Here is a 16,382-nt window from a genome sequence, read left to right as displayed (position 1 = left end):
CAAGCTTTAGACATTTTAACAGAGGCATTGTCCCAGGGCATCCCTAAAGCACAGAATGGGCAAACTGCACTTGTAGCTGGACTGAAATCCATCACAAGCAGTGCTTTACCCCTGTGTGTTCTGGCTGGTGAGAGGGCAGAGGGGGGAGGGTAACGTATGGGTTGGAAGCTAAGATATTCTCTGCCTTATGTGTTCCAGATAGATCACATAGACACCTCTGCTGGCCAGATCACACACATTTCAAGCCCAGACACGGAGGAGCATAACCTCTTTGTCAGACACACAGGAAACAACCTTAACTGATGAGCTGCTGTACTGGGTCTGGCTGGAATGTTAACTTTCCCGGCAGCAGCCCATTCAGTGCCGTACTCTGTACTTGTAGCTGGAACAGCAGTGTTATCACACCAGTGTTGTGTCTACTGCTGAGCAGCAGTGGCACAGCATTGGGCCTTTCTCTAACCCTCCTAGGGGGTGGGCAAAAAAGTGAGGAGAGAAACATCACTAGGGCAGCTGACCTAAACCAATCAAAGGGATATTCCATACCATGCGATGTCACACTCAGCAATAAAAGGTGGAAACAGGAAGAAGAGGGGAGGGGTGGGCTCTCGTTGAGAAGACGTCGGTCCTCCTCTCGAACACCGGCTGCGTGCGTTGAGGCCTTGCTTCAAGGACGTGGTCAATCATCGCTCATTTGTGGGAAGTAGAGAGTAATTTCTTTCCTCTGCACTTCCATATCGTTTTCATTTATTTTGTTTGTTTGTTTTCCTCCCTTTTTCCCCTTTCCCTTTTATTTCCCCTTAGTTAAATTGTTTAGTTCATGGTAGTCTTTATTTAATTATTATAATTATTTCCCTTTAATTAAATTATCCTTATCTCAACCCGTGAGTTGTTCTTTGCTTTACTTCTCCCCCTCCTTATCTAAAGGAGGGGGAGTGAGAGAGCGGTTGTGGGGTTTAGCTGCCCGGCACGGTAAAACCACCACAGCTGCCATCAGCACCACATAGCTTTACTTGCTTGGAAGGCAGAAGTCAGCAGCTCAGGAGCCAGCCAAACATCGCTTGAAGTAAATGCAAATCTTTCTTCTGATTTCATTGAATTTTGGATCCATTAATAGACAAGTCGGAACTGGATCATAGTCAAATCTATACACTATATATATGCCTGCAGTGCATGTTAATGTTTGCACTGCAATGAGAAAGTGAGTGATGTGTTGGAGAGAGGTTTTAGATGATTGTCAGATGAACTGAAAAGAAACTGAGATGGAAGATGAATGATGGAAGAGCAGCTAGAAGAATACAGTGTTGTGTGTTTGGAAATGTAGTTGCAATGACAGCCAGACTCCTGGAAAAACAGGGACTGGGGAGTAACTTCCCCCTCTGGGAGGAGATAGATCTGGAAACATCTTGTAACATGGGATATTTCCCTGTCCTTTCCAGAAGAAGGAGAAAGGAAGAAGGAGAAACCATGTTTAGTTACCCCTTTCTGTTCTCTGATTAATATAGGATGAGGTACACAGTAGCAGAGGGCAGGGAAAACTTATTTATGCAGTTCCTTGGGTGAGGGGGAAGACTGCCATCTTCAGAGCCTGGCCTGCCAGAAAGCATCCTCTGGAAGAAGCTTGAACCCAGGATCTGGCAACAAAGTAGGTGAATTGTGGCTACTTACAAAGCTGAGATCAATAATTTGGGTAACTATTGAAAAGAAGTCCCTAAAGAATTGCTTTTTAAGCATGTATAGGTACAAGAAAGAGAAGATATAAGAATAGTCCTGCAAATTAGTAAGCAAAAGTTGAATCACTGGCTTCACAGGTGTCCTTCTGATAACATTGTTAGTGGTGGGTGATTTGGGGTCCTTCTATTTACCCCCAGGAAAACTGATGATTCAGTTTTCTGAATCATCTTTCTGATGGAACTGAAAAGAAACTGAGATGGAAGATGGAAGAACTGAGAGGTCAGATGATTGTATTCAGAGCTTTATAGAGAAGTCTCCTTTTATTTATACGTATTTATTCCCATTAAATAAATAATTATATGTCTGGCTCTATGCTTTCACAAGCATATTCACATGCAAAAATAAAAATAAAATTAAGAACAAGCAATACAAAAACAAAAAATAGATTTATCCCTCACATTTTTTTATTATTGTTCACAATTGTTTTTATTATTGAATAGCAACACTGCTTTGTAATGAAGAATACTTGCAAATTGAAAAGTCCCATACAGCCTTCTCATACCCAATTTTTCTACAGGTTACTGCTTCACTAATCAAATTATTTTATTTAAAAATATCCATTTTCTCTTTTATACACTGTTTGCAATGGGAGGTCACTGACCTACCTCTGTGCTATTGAATTTTGGTATAATGCTTCATTTACCTTACACAACCTACACACATATTCAGAATGCTAGTTTATACCCACTTTGTAGAGCTATCCTTTGTTCACCAAGCTTTTATCCAGAAAGCAAACTGATACTACAAACTTTAATTTATCATTTTCTTATGGATCCCAGTGAGACAGAGTCCTCTGAGCAGGGAAGAATAGTTGAAGGCAATGATCTAGGGAGATTGAACTTCCTAGGGAGAATAAAAGCATACCAGCAGGAAACAAAGATATGTCAATATTTTTCATTTAGAAACTTTCTCATATTTCACACGCTTCCCCCCAAACAAGAATAAAGATGTAATAAACTTAAACCATCATATATTCACTTTAATTGGATTTTTTTTTTTTTTTTTTTAATATAGGTAACATTTCAACTGTCTTTTTAAGCTTAAATTTTCTGTGGTTCTTAACCCTCTTTGTATTAGAAGTGATGTGTAAAATGCCGGTCCTGGTGACGATACAGAAAATCAGAGGGGCCAAATTTGTCATTCACAGCTCTGCACTGACTGACATGAAAAAAAAAAAAAAAAAAAAAAGACACCATAATATACTAAGTGTTCATAAAAGCACATTTGTACACATACGACAGAGTTATGTTAATTATGTTGTAGGTTATATGAAATTAATGTACATTTTTTGCTAGAAATATTGTAATAAAAGTGTTGGTTTAATAAATATTTTAACTCACAGTAGTAGTAAGACGTATACTATTCAGAGCTGTACAAACTGGATATAAGAAAGCTATTAAATGGCAGTATTAAGTCCTTTGTCTAGTTCTCAATATATATATCCCATAGCATTTGTCAAGCATTCTGTGCTTGGCAAAGGTCCAGACTGGAGTAAATGGCTGACTATCCAAAAATAATTAGTGCTTCTTTCTCTATTTTAATTTAATTCATCTGTTTTTCCAGTTCTTCCTCTCCTCAAGATGTACGAACTGATAGGAGTGATGTTATTAGTGAAGCTCACAGGTAAGTACTTCACAGGAGGGACTGTGATCCATGAAGGACCCAGACCAGAATATATTAAAAGAGTGAGAAGGAAGGAGCAGTAGAGAAAAACTGCTGAACCTGACCTCCATTGCCAGTGATAACCAGCAGTGATAACAAGTGGACAGGAGAAATGTCTGGGGTGAAGGAGTAAACTGAAGATTAGGAAGGGGGAAGAGTCTGAAGTGAAGCTGAGGCCAGGAAAGCAACACGAAAGTGCTTTTACTTAAGTGTTTTAAATGTTTGTCTCTTTTTCTTTCCCAAAACCCAAATTAGTAATAAAATATTTATGCTAATTGGCAATAAAATAAATTAAGTTCCCTAAGTCAGGTTTGTTTTTCCCACAACACTACAGAAGTTGGTAGGTGATTTACTTTCTTTATCTCAATCCACAAGTTTTCTCACTCTTGCTCTTCCTAGGAAGAACTAGGAGCAGCAGTGATTTGCCAGCTGGGCCAACGTGTTAGAGCTCCAAGTAAACATATTACTTCTTCCTCACTTCCTCCTATTTATGCATGTGAATTTACCTGTCTCTGAGCTCATCCTCATCATCCTTCTCTTTCGATACATAAAAAACAAAAACAAAACAAAACAAAACAAAACAAAAAAAACACGAAATCCAAAGTCAATTGCCTGCAGTGCTTAATAACAGAACTATATGTTTCTCTGTTAGTTCACTTTTCTCCATTAGCTCAAGCAAATGGAGAAGAGCTTGTTGCTTTGCATTCTGTTTCATTGTTTTAAGGGAATGCATTGAGATAAAATATATTGGATAAATTATATAATCTTTAATCAGCAAGGAGAAACTCCTCCAGTGTTGATCTACAAGATCTACAGGATCAACAGCAACCTTGAAATTCAGCCACTGTGAAAAGCAAAATGTATCAGGCTTTGATCTTGTTAAAATGAATAGAAGTTTGACATTAAACAAAAGAAACTATTGTTTCAGTTTTGTATTCACAGGAAAAGCCAAAACTGGGGGATAAGAGTGAACAAGAGAAATAGTGAATATAGTTTTGCTTGGCTACAGAGCTAAATGTACAACATGCATACATGTTAATTAAAACACTGCACAAATTTCATTTTGGAAATACTTATTACTCTTAAAAAAAAAAAAATCCATTGTTGCTCCTTTAATAAAAAGGAGAGAAAACTGTCTTCTTGCTTCAAGTTTTCTGATATTTCTTTTCACATGCTGAAAGCAAATTTTATTATTATAAAATTAACTATTAATAAATCCACAAAATGTTAGAAATTACTTTTTAATATTAGGACAGAATAAAAAAAAAAATCAGCTATGATAACCAAAGGAAAACATATTTGTATTTCTACTAGTATCTGTCCTTTTTGTATTAGTATTTACTTTGTGTATTGGTCTATAATTGACTAAAATACATATTTAGCTTTCTAGGATCTGAGAATCCCAGGATCAAAACTATCTACTACAGCTAGGTAGCTTACAGCCCCCTGTGAATAGAACGAACTTTTATAAATGATATAAATCTTATATTTATTTTAAGTTTGGAATAAATTTTCAATTTGCACTGAAATGTGTCATTATTGAGGTCATGAATTTAAACTGATATAAATCTGGACAGCTTAGTGAGATTGGTGCATTTGTTAGATCTTGTTCACTGGTGCAACAGGAATGTTATACACACTGTCTAGAAATTTGCTTTTTCAGTATTTCATAGTTTTATCTCAGTATTGTTAGCAATCTGAAGAGCATTTGGAGTTTCATTTCACCCTCATTTTACACCTTCCTCAAGGAAAATGTTTGCTCTATTAATAAGAATTAAATGAAAATAATTTCTTTAGGAGAATCTGGATCTGTTGTAGAGATGTCGACAGATATAAATGCTCACTGAAATAATTATCTGAGTACTTGGCCTAAATTTAGTATGCCAAAATAATTTTAGTGAAATGTCTAAAGATTCCTTAACCATTTTCTCTTCCATGTTCCATTCCACAGACACATTTTTTTCAAGCTCTGTTCTTGAGAAACTTAATTTCTATGGCAGTAATAGGATTGAAAACTCTCCTGAATGCAGTTGAATGCTTGCTACTCAAGTTAGGGATGTTTACTATTGTGTGTCTACAACTACATAACAATATGAAGTATATGGAACTTTGAGAATAATGTAATATAGAAAATATTTATGGAACATAAGACAAAGAATCTTAAAGATTAAGATGTTAACAAAATGTCAGTGTGTTGTTTATAGTCCAGTGGCAATTCTGTTTCTTTAGAAAGACCTGTATCAAGACTTTTTAGTTCTACAGAGGACTTACCACACTCAGACAATGATCTATATTATCTGATACCCTGCTTGTAGGAGCAGCCACAACTCACTCTGAAAAACATCCTACAGTACAGAGCCAGCAGGGATTTAATTTTGCCAAGCTAACCTTCCTAATTTCTGTCAATCAGGTTCTAGGACTCCAAAAATAAACTGAGCTGACTCCATTGTACTGGGCATAAACGACAACAATTAAGCCAAAGGCATTGTATCAGGTTTACATGGAAAGGTATGGGTAGCAGGGAGCTGCAGGGGTGGCTTCTGTGAGAAGAGTCCAATAGCTGCCCCATGTCAGAGCAGAGCCAGTTTTAGCTGGCTCCAAAGGGACACGCCACCACCCACAGCTAAGCCAGTAAGTGATGTTCTTCTTTCTCTGCCTCTGTGAGAGCAGATTTAAGAAAGGGAAAAAAAAAAAAAAAAAAAAAAAAAAAAAAAACGAAAACCTACTGTGCAACAGCAGGGAGAGAGTAGTGAGAACCAGCTGGGAGAGAGTAGTGAGAACCAGCCCTGCAGCCCCCAAGGTGAGGGCAGAAGGACGGCAGGAGGTGCTCCAGGCAGGCAGTAGCAGTTCCCATGCAGCCTGTAGAGAGGCCCCTGGTGGAGCAGGCTGTCCCCCTGCAGCCCATGGGTCCCACATGGAGCAGATCTCCACACTGCAGCCTGTGAAGGAGCCCCCGGTGGAGCAGGTGGATGTGGCCTGGAGGAGGCTGCAGCCCATGGAGAGCCCCCGCAGGACCAAGCCCTGGGCCGAAGCTGCAGCCTGTGGAGAGGAGCCCACAAAGGAGCAGGGGGGCTGGGGTGGAGATGCCACCCATGCAGGACCCGTGCTGGAGCAGTTTGCTCCTGGAGGATGGACCTCGTGTTATGGAGCCACATGGGAGCAGTTGTTGAAGAGCTGCTGCCTGTGGGCAGCCCCCACAGGCTCAGTTCAGGAAGGACGGCATCCCATGGGAGGGACCCCATGGGGAGCAGGGGCAGAGAGGGACCATGAAGGAGCATTGGAGATGAAGCATCAGGGACTGACCACAGCCCCCATTCCCCTTTCCTCTGTGCCACTCAGCAGGAGGAGATAGAAGATGTGGGGAAGGTGTTTTTAGTTTGCTTTTAGTTTTTCACTGTGCTAGTCTATTAATAATAGGCAATAAATTACATTAATCTCCCTTATAATTACCTAAATACCAGTTTTAAAAATATTATGGAAAACCCAATGCACAGGTGTCCATTATATTAACAATTGATATATGGTTGGATATATTAATATAGCCATTATATTATTCCTTGACAGAGGAGATTAAAGAAGTCAGGAGTACTGCTTGGGAACTGTGTGTATACATATATACACACAGTATATGCTTATACTTTTGAAGGTACTAAATATACAACTTATAAATAACAGAATGTTGGGATTGAGTTAATAGACACAATTATTTAAGATTAAAAAATAATAATAATAATCACCTATTTCTTTATCAGAAGAGATGGTTTTAGAAGCTTAGAGGTGCATAAATGTCAATATTGCTGCAAAAGTATCAAGATCTTGCAAATATGCAGCACTACATTCCATGAAAGACATTTGGACAATGAACTGATAACCTGTTTACTAACAGTCTGTAGGCTCTTAAAATCTGTGTTGCAAGATACATGAAAACAAACAATCGAAAAACCAAACATATACCTTAGCTGTGTTTCTAATGCCATCAGACAGGGGGAAAAGTCACCTTAGTGCAAGAATCCACATGAAGAATAGTAATGGTGGTCCTAAGCATAATACTTGAACCATCCTGCTCTAAAATTATATAAAGTCATCAGAAATTCTAGTGTCTTATTCTGCCTTTGGCGAGGGGTTAATATGAAGTAGCACAGTTACAGCAGCCGTATGTTTCTTATATCACTCTGGATCATTCAGCTGCTCTCCATTTCTCATCTACAGAAGTCACCGCCTGATTACACTGTGAGTAGTCCCTTCCAGACTGCGTCCTAGAAAAAATCCTCATGTACTTAGTCATTATAAGCATATAACTCTAATATAGTCTGTACTAAGATGCAATGGGTTTAGCCTTTAGGCTTGGTAGTTTAAATTCACTTAATACCATACACAGTGCTATACATGTACAAGTCTTTGAATCTGTTGATCTACGACAATTTGTACTATCTGACTCCTGGCCAGAAGAGCACATTGTAATCAGTTGCATCTACTTAGGATGTTCCACTCTGCAGGCACCGTAATGACACATAGACATAAAACAGGACAGCTTTAAATTAGGCAGCAGGAATACTGAAAACACAAGGCCTTAAGGTTATTTTCTCTCATAGCCCTTGAAAGTAGCTGTTAAGTAAGGAGTCAGGTAGAATGCAACATAGTAAGTATCTCCAGCCCAAGCTGCATTATAGACACCTTAACAAAGTTCTTTCATATCTGAGGTGTTACTATGACCCCATTCTCATGTGTAGATAATGGCATTGTCTACAGCCATCTTTTTCAATAATTCCCTTCTTAAGGTTGTGTTAAATAATAGCAAATTTGGGTATTTCTCCCCCTCTAAACAACCTTTCTGAATATCATTAACATGAAGTGACAAAACAAATATTACAAAGTCAACCACTTAACCACTTTTTTTGAGCTAACATTCCCTTTTACCCAGTAAATATATATAAATGTTTTAATAGTGCTAATATAACAACAAAATAAGAGGGAAGAATACCATTGTCAGTAACTGGGTTGGATGTAGTTTCTAGATTCTGTTGTAATATTAACAATTATTATTATAAATTGCTAAGTCAGGGTCATGCTATCATATATGGTAATTCACCTTCTGTAAGAATTTTTGTTTTGTTTTGTTTTAAAGTCTCTAGCAGTTATCTTGAGTTCTTTCTATGATTTTATCTATGTTTTTATGTCTCTAGTCTATCCAAATTTTTGCTCTGTCTCTACTGATATATCTGTGTTCTTAAAGCAATCAGAATGATTCCTCATAAAGAGAATTGTCTTGCACAGTAATCACCATTACGTTATAAACTTTGCCAGCTGTGCACCTCAGTCTCAACAGGTAATTAGATCAAAGTAGCTCAGCAAACTTTCATGTTTATATACATTACAAACATTACTTTTTCTGATAGGAGAAACTCAGCAATTAGTGCTGGTAGTTTCCCTTCTCTGCTTTGACATGAAAATACAAATACCGTTACAGAACACTGAAAAAAGAAATTAAACTGTGCCTCTGTTCAGCTGCTCCACAGAATTTAAACCTGTGGAATTCAAACCTGTGGAGTTAAACCATCTCAGACATTTGTCTCTGATTACAGTAAACAAACCTTGTGAGATATCATTTTTAATATAAAACATTTGTAGTTTCTTCCTGTTCTGTTCCTGAGTTTATGAGGTATGCAACTTAAAATCATTATGGAAGTTCTACTCATTACTCTGGAGATAAGTTAACATAGGTTGAAATATCTGAGTGTCTCTGCACTGAATTTGTCTTTTCAATGGAAAAAAATTGTGAAAAAAATTGGAGGACAGGAAGACTGGCTTTCAGATTTATTTTTTTTTTTTCTTTTTAGCTATCCATGATTTCAATGCTTGCCTTCATACTCCAACCAAGTGCCTTCACTGCTGTCATTTTATTTGTTCTGGTCTTTCTCTTCCTTGCATTTGTTCCTAACAATTTTAGAAGACCTACCCAAAAAGACACATGAGGAACATAACGAATACTGGAAATTTCTGTGAAACAGAAGAATCATTCCCACCTATCTCTCACTAAACTTTGATCCTGCAAATCGAATGTGTGGGCTGCACATGACATCTACCCAGTTGTAACTCATTACAGGATCCAAACGGAAATACAGACTGAAAAGGACTGCATGAGACCTTGCAGTCAATAAAAGAACTCAACTATTTTCCACAGAGGGCAGCTGAAATATATTCTGTTTAACAAAATCAGAAAGCTGTCCATCCATTTAGACATTTAATAGGAGACAAAATGATCCTATGTATTTTATTTTTTATATATATTTTATTACAGGGCTAGAAGAAAAACACTGATAATGTTTTTATTAGCTTAACCATTTTAAGGAGAAGCCACTTCATTATTTTGGGACATTCAGTGACCATCTTTATTTTAAAGTATAAAACATAAAGTATATAAAGTATAAAACATTATATATAATAAATGTCAAATTTTGAAAGGCATCAGTTTAGCAAATGCAGAACTTATATTTTTGAAATTAATTAAATTCAAAATGGTCTAAAAATGCCAATGGAAAAGAGCCTGAGGTTTGATGTCCTTATCTGAAAACATGCAAAAATATTTTTATTGCCATGCTGGATGCATTTCCAAAATCTATTTATTTGTTATGACATATGATGCAGTATGCACATTTTCCATTCTCTGAGAAAAATGAGCAAACGAGTCATTCTTATTTACATCTTGCATTGCACAGCACCAAGAAATAAAGTAATATTCCACAATGTCTATGTGGAATTTGGAAACAGAAGAAAAAGATAATCTGTGTCTCAAAACTAACCTAACAATAAAGCAAAGAAAGTAGACCGAGAGCTTCTGGACAGTTAGGCAAGTAATAAGCAAGAGATGTTCAGTAGAAAATAGAGATTTAAACATACCATGCATAACCTGTCACATCATAGAATAACTATCCAGAAGTTGGGGACTCTTTCATATGATTTTGTCTTTAAAACAGATGTCAAAGTGTTGCTATGGTGCTAATCTGTATACTAAAGTGTTTATTTTCATGAACAGGTCAATATTCTGTCATCTTCCCTGAAAGTGGTCAAGGCCAGGTTGGACAGGGCTTAGGGTAGCCTGATGTAGTGAGAGATGTCTCTGTCCATGGCAGGACAGAGATGCTTAAAGTCCCTCCCAGTGCAAACCAATCTATGATTCTATGAACCTTATTTACACCAAACAAGACCACACTTCTAGAGGAGACCCACTGAATTTATTGTGATGTCTGACAAAATTGAAACAGAAAAGTCCACCTGAAATGAGCAAAATAGTCAGTTTTCAATGACAGTGCCTGAGCATTAAAATCTAGTTCAGTGATAAAAGGCCTAGAAAACTACAAAATAAGGAGGAGGTTGTTTTAAAGATCGTATTGAGAATACATGTTCAGTGAAAGTCAGTGACAGTGCTTTTGTTATTTCATTCTCTAGAAATGAGAAATATAAGACATGATGATAATGAAAATCAGGACATGATGATACTGAAAAAGAGTGCATGAGAAAAAAATGGTAATGGACTGTATTTTAGCAAATCTTACCTGAGAGAAAACTAAAGAGGGGAAAGTTATATTTGCAGGACTGAAAAAAAGAAAGTGAAATAAAAAATGAAAAATCAGATAAGTCTGCTGAAGATAGGAGATACTCAGAAGCAGACATACACAACAGCTCTCTTTTAGATGCAAATCAAGGATAACAATTGTGATAAGATACACAATATCATTGTGCTGACATTTCAGAAAGTTTCAAGATCAATTGGTAAGATAATTAGTAAATGGATGAATAAAACAATTAGTTATGTACTTATTAAATTAGAAGTAAATAACTAATGAAATCAGCTCTTAGGAAGAAAAAAAAAATCAATTAAGCGAGGCAAAATCTAAAAAGCTTGGAACTCACCAGCCAAAGTATTCAGCATTCCCCTTGCCTTGATGCCTAGGACCAAGGCACAAAGAACACTTGAACTGTGTCTTCACAAGCAAGTAATTTACTCTCTCTGCTGCTTGCCTCTTCTGGGATCTGAATGTGCCAGTGTCTAGGGCACCAAAGTCTACTATTTATGGATTTTTGAACTGGAGGAGGATTTTGAAAGTAGGGTCATAATGGTCAATGGTAGATAGAGCTGTTCGTTACATCTCTTCTCTAAATAGTCTTAATAATCAGCCCCATCTTACTGAATAATATAATGAATAAGTAGGGAGAAAACGTAAAAATATCCTTTTTATACAGGCAGCTAAATATTACTAGTGGGAAGAACAAGATCAAGGTAGAAATAGAGCAGAGTGCCCGTAAGGAAAATAAAATAAAAATAAAAATAAAAATAAAAATAAAAATAAAAATAAAAATAAAAATAAAAATAAAAATAAAAATAAAAAGCTTTGACATTCTTGATGAATTCATTGATGGCCACCAAGATGATCAGATGATAGAAGCACATGGCGCATGAGGAGAGGCTGAAAGAGCTGGGCCTGTTCAACCTTGAGAAGAGTCAGAGGAGACCTTAGCTATCTGCAGTTACATCATGGGAGAGTGTAGAAAAGATGGAGACAGGTTCTTCTCACATGCACAACAAAAGGATAAGAGGAAATGGATACATCTTCCAACTTGGGAAACTCCATCAGATTTCAAGAAAAACCTTGCCAGGCTGAGAGTGGTCCAATATCAGAACATAGAATCATAGAATGATTAGGGTTGGAAAACACCTCCAAGATCCAACCATCACCCTATTATCAATGTCACCCATCAAACCATGTCCTTAAGCACCATGTCCAACCTCTCCTTAAACACCCCCAGAGACAATGACTCCACCACTTCCCTGGGCAACCCTTTCTGACTCCTGACTACTCTTTCTGAGAAGAAATGTCTCCTAATTTCCAACCTGAACCTCCCCTGGCGCAACTTGAGGCCATTCCCTCTAATCCTATCACTAGTTATCTGAGAGAAGAGGCTTACTCCCTGCTCCCCACAACTTCCTTTCAGGGAGTTGTAGAGAGCAATAAGGTCTTCCCTGAGTCTCCTCTTCTCCAGACTGAATAATCCCAGTTCTCTCAGCCACTCCTCATAGGACTTGTGTTCCAGACTCTTCACCATCTTCGTAGCCCTTCTCTGGACATTCTCCATGGCCTCAATGTCCATCTTGTAGGGAGGGGCCCCAAACTGAACACAGTACTCGAGGTGTGGCCTCACCAGAGCTGAGTACAGTGGGAGAATCACCTCCCTGGTCCTGCTGACTACGCTATTCCTGTTACAAGGCAGGATGCTGTTGGCCTTCTTGGCCACTTGGGCACACTGCCAGCTCATGCTCAGGTGAGCATCAATCAACACCCCCAAATCCTTTTCCTCTGCACAGCTTTCAGGCCCCTATATGCTGTCCTTCCAGATAATCAGACCTTAACTGGACAAGGCCATAAATAAGTCCTAAACTATTTGGTCCTACTCTGAGTGGGGATTTGGACAACATGACTTCTGAAGGCCTCTTCAAATCTAAATTATGTTGAATCTATATTTCTGTGCAAGTGAAAACTGGTTTTGCAGCTTTCGCTCTAAAGTAATAAAGAAACTAGCCAAAATGATATTTGCAACATCAATTACTTTTTTTTTTTGTTTTGTTTTGTTTTTTGTTTGTTTTTTTTTTTTGTAAACACATGGGAGAATTGAGAGAAGAAAACTCGTAAAATCTTTCTTTTATAATTCATGTAATGGGATGGAAGGAGAATCTAGGCAATCCAAGAAACCATGTAGGAAAGTTATTGGAAAACACTTAAATACAATGAGTTTGCAAAGACTTTGAATAAAAATGTGTTACATAAAACAGACAAGTTGTCAAAAACAAATCCTGTAGATTGGTCTGTTTTCTTCCATGGACCAAGATAACTACCATAGAAGACAAAGAGAAAAGCTGTAGATATAAGAAATGTAGACCTCTGATGAAGAGTTCATGTTGACTGGGCATGGTGTCTCATAGAGGGCTTTCTTTGGCACATTAGTATATTCATATACTGACCTGCATCACCAAAGAGGAAGAGGGCTGTAAAATCTGATGGGACAGAGCGCAAGGATCCTGGAGAATATGATCAAATTCAAAATTCTCTAACTAGCTGAAAAGGTAGTTTGGACTCATATGAAATTTCTTAAAGGAGAGCAGTAGAAGAGATATAGTAATGTGTTTTTCATAAATACTGATGGAGGATGCACAAAAGGGGCCCCCAAAAAGTGAAATAATTGTCTTGGCAGAAGTAGAGTACATTCAGGGGATTATACTGGATCACAAAATAAACATAGATGCATTTTCAAAAAAGGTAACATTTACTCTGGAAGGACTATTTTATTTAGTATTGGTGACACCTTGGCTGAAGTAACAAAGTTTATAGAACAAATGTTATGAATAATAATAGCAAACTGGAAAGGATCCAAAAGAAGTATGAAAGAATGCAAAAAGATTAGAAATTATGGCCTGTGAAGAAAGATTAAAGCTGCTGTGTTCCTTCAGTCTTAGGAAAGAGACGGTTGAATGGGAATACGATAAGCAGTATACCATGTAAAATGCCAGCAGAAAGAGGATGATAATCATGTTTGCTCTACTGCCAATGCAGAAAAAAAAAGAAAAAAAAAAAAAAAAAAAGGAAATGTCAACCTAATCTGCAGAAAATGTAGGTTGGATATTAAGAAAAGATATCAAAATGCTGTGCTGCTGAAATATAGAGACAGGCTTTGTAGAAATGTTACAGATTTTTCTTCCTTTGTGCTTTTAAAAAGAAACAGGATATGTCAGTATTTACCTATGTAAACTTGATCTTACCTTAGTATTGAGGATAAACTAAACTGGCAATGCACATTTAAAGCCTCAGACTTGGATAGAGCTTGTCACTTCAGTCCATACAGCCTGCACCTGTGGGGCAGCACATGTGGTGTGCAGTGTGTTTGTACAGAGACTACCAAATCCATGTAGGAGTTTCTCTTTTTGCTAGCTAATAAAAAGTTTCTTCACAACCCAGGGTTTCCCTACTGTGTTTTCTGTTACTAAATTCTGCAAGGTTGACTAGAGATATAAATAGATGCTCTTTAATTTGTTGTATATTCCAGTGAGTTTAAAGTTCAGTTTCGTGGGTTAAAACTCTGAGAAGCAAGGAAATCATTTAGGATTGAATTACACAGATAACATGGCTAAGAAATGAATTAAGAATATTTTTAATAGAGGAAAATTAGACCAGTAGGTAAAGTGACTCAAAAATAGCTTAGCAATTAATCTGAACAGCAGACAAGCCATTGAAGAATGGATTAATTAAGCTGGAAAAAAAAAAAAAAAAAAAAAAAAAAGTATAATTAAGTTATGAAATTAGTTGGATAGGAATTATTAATGAATTAATTAAGTAGTCAGGCCTGTGGCTTGTGTAGTAGAGAGCAAGGGTGATCTGTTGTGAACAGGACATATAGTTACGAAGACAGAATTTTAAAATATCAAGTTACAAAAGGAAAACATTTATTACTAACAGTGTTACCCATTGAAACCACAAAGATGGAAGTATAAGAAGAATTGATTCTTTTTGCTTATATTGTCAAATTAAAATAACAATAATAATAATCCTTTGTCTAAGGTAGCCATAAAAGTGTTTTGCTGTTATTGTTCATTATTACACACACACATATACACAAAGTTTTAAAAGTTAAAACATTTTGAATTTTAAAACTTTCATGGCTCATTAAAACAGATATGTAGGTGCAGAAAAATAAGCCAAGAGGAACTGTTGGTTACCCTGAGAGAACTCTCTTCTGGTATCAAATCTTCTCTATTGTTCAGGATTGTTTATTATTATTATTATTACTTTATTTATTTTTCTTTTTCGAAATGAAAGATTTAGGAACTAAAGACTCCAAATTACAAAATAACAGTCTACCCTCAGAATCCAGAATATTCATGTAGGGTCTCTCAGTCACAACTTTTGGAGACATTCTAGGTTTTGTAAATTATACAAAGATTGCTTGCTGCCAAATGGAAAATGTACAAACATTGCTGTATCCTGATGCTTAGGGTACTCCCTATTAATGTAGAACACCTTCTTCCAATTCCTTATAAAAAGTATACTTCTTCTTGAGTGTAGAGGAGGTATTTTTCCTATTTGGCATAAGTTCTTCCTCTCTTAGGATGTCATTCACCATCCAGATAGTCTGCAGATTTCTTCAGAGAATGATTTAAGTTGTCTGAATTAGTCTAAAGGGATCACATACTTATGAGGCACCTTTAACTTACTCAGACCCCTATCCCTTCTGAATTCTAGACGTCTGGTATGGGTTGGAGAGCAACCCAGGTAAATTTTAGAGAGGCAAGAGTCAGCTGAAAGCTGATGAACACAGCAAGAAAAATAAAGCAGCATGGAAACAATACAGTTATTGAAGTGCCACAAAAATTTACTTCCAGCCCGGAGATGAAATCTGATAGCTGTGTTCAGCTATGATAGCTGATTTTCATTTATTACAGATACACGTATTTAGTGGCCAGGGACTCAAAGAGTGAGGTGACCAATCAAGCTGAAGAAGGACATGTGATGATGGAAATTCTCTAGGACATATCGCAAAGTGTTAGCCTTCTTTGATCTTTCCACTGTATTTATGTAAATTTAATGTTCATAAGAAGCCCCCAGAACTAATAAAAAGCAATGCTGTCTTAAGACAGGTGCATATGAAACATTTGCTTTAGACAACAAAAGATCATATTAAATACAACTCATTTGGTAAAGCAGAATTTTTGTTTTATTCAATATTTGTACCTATTTTCCCAAGAAGCATTCCTCAGTCACTTGTCAGTTGGACTGGGACAGGTCTGGGACTACCTGTCTTGACTTTTATTCCAGCCACAGCAGCCCTTCAGGGACTGAGCTGATGCCTGATCAGCTTGTGTGGGTTTCTAGAGGTCATGCTGGATGTTCACAAAGCACTGCATATTTTTTTTTTTATTTTATTTTTTTCATGGACTGCATTCT

This window comes from Netta rufina (assembly GCF_964035555.1).
Source record: "Netta rufina genome assembly, chromosome: 2".
Classification (NCBI taxonomy): domain Eukaryota; kingdom Metazoa; phylum Chordata; class Aves; order Anseriformes; family Anatidae; genus Netta; species Netta rufina.
This window is presented reverse-complemented; position numbering follows the sequence as displayed.